Here is a 1,813-nt window from a genome sequence, read left to right as displayed (position 1 = left end):
TTGGAATTCTAATCCTTGTAAATCCTGTCTAAAGATTTAAATGTCGCTCATGAAGGGCAGAGGCAAGGGACAGTGACATTGCCCTATCGAGCAGGACAAGGCCCTAGATACTGACCATACATACATATGATCAGCACCTAAGCCCCCTCTCCACCCAAGCTAGGACCAAGGAGGGCCAGGCAATGGCTGCTGATGACTCAGCATATAGACCTATAGGCTTTCTAATCCTTGTAAATCCTGTTTAAATGTTTAAAGGTGGCGCATGAATGGCAGAGGCAAGGGACAGTGATATTGCCCTATCGAGCAGGACAAGGCACTACATACTAACCATATATACAGATGCTCCGCGCCCGAGCCCCCCCTCTCCACCCAAGCTAGGACCAAGGAGGGCTAGGCAATGGCTGCATATAGACCTATATGCTCCCCCAAACCCACCTTCCTTAGCTCACAAAGATGGTGAGGTTGTAGCGACCAAAGGAACTAACGAATTTCAGTTAGAAAAAAGAATTTTGCCTTTACAACAGTAAATGTGTCTACTTTTTTCTATTGGTCTGTCTGTAATCACTATTTCCAGATGGATTTCAAAGCACAAAATTCAAGATTGAAGTAATGGGAACCTTATGAAGTTGAACAACTTGGCGAGAGAAAAACCAGATGAGACAAATGAATGGTAGAAAGGTTAAAAGAATCCCCCTCATCTACAGTGGCTCTTAAATCATATAATTTTTTTTTTTTTACAAAATTTAGCATTGGAAAAAAAAAAACATTAATAGTGTGAAGCGTCCCTTAGAGAAGTAAAATTTGTATTCAAATTTTTGTGTCGTCAGTTTTACACTTAAAAAAAAATCGTAGTTTTAATCGGAAATTCTCCGTTAAAAATACCGTTCTTCGCCGTATTCCGGTAAAAAAACGGGCGACCGTAACTTAACCCTACTTTTTTATTATCTTTTACGGGTTGGTAACTGTAACATCTCTCCAATATATCCGTTTTTAAAACGATAAATGCGTGGCAATATTTATTCCAGGAGTTTTACCGTTTTTATACGGCCAATTTTTAACAGTGCATTTTACGTCAATTATATGAACAAACAAAGACTTCCTTAACAATATAAACAGTCAAATTCATTGCGTTATTTTCATCTTGTAGGATTGTAGGACTCCATTAGGAGTGTTCCTGAGAGCAATCCCGCCAGGTCACCTTTTCCTACGTCAATTTCTTGGAAATCGGACATTTTCTGATAGCAAGAATATTTAAACGTTTCTGTACATCCACTATTAAGCTTTGGAATTATTTCCCAGCTTACGTTTTTTGTAACATTAATAACAAACTACCTCCCTCGCAAAGGCAGTAAGGCTAGTAACTCAGTGTGTTTTAAGGTGCCACCCTTTTTCTGGACTGGTACAGTGGTAACGTGTTTGCCTCGCATTCACGTGGCAAGAGATCGATCCTCGCCCAGGGCCGTGAGTTTAAGCTGTTTACTGGGGAGGCTACTGCTGTGGTAGGGCACCACAGTGGAGGGTTGGGCTTGCCCGGCTGACGTTCTGGTGGGCATCTATTCTGATGGAACTGGAACTGAAACCAGACACCTTTAACCTTTATTAAAAAGGTTTCAAGTTGACTATCTTTGGCCTTGCTTAAAAAAAATGAACAATCAGGAGAATAACAGCAACTAGAGAGAGAGAGAGAGAGAGAGAGAGAGAGAGAGAGAGAGAGAGAGGTGAGGGGGAAGGGGGGAGGAGTACGAAGGCGAGTCTATTTTGTGTCGTTTATTTTCAGGATTAAATTGCAATAAATATAATTCTTTGAGACGGA

The sequence above is a fragment of the Palaemon carinicauda genome, chromosome 17 (assembly GCF_036898095.1).
Source record: "Palaemon carinicauda isolate YSFRI2023 chromosome 17, ASM3689809v2, whole genome shotgun sequence".
In the NCBI taxonomy this organism is placed as follows: domain Eukaryota; kingdom Metazoa; phylum Arthropoda; class Malacostraca; order Decapoda; family Palaemonidae; genus Palaemon; species Palaemon carinicauda.
The sequence above is the reverse complement of the archived record's forward strand: the minus strand, read 5'-3'. Positions refer to the sequence as shown.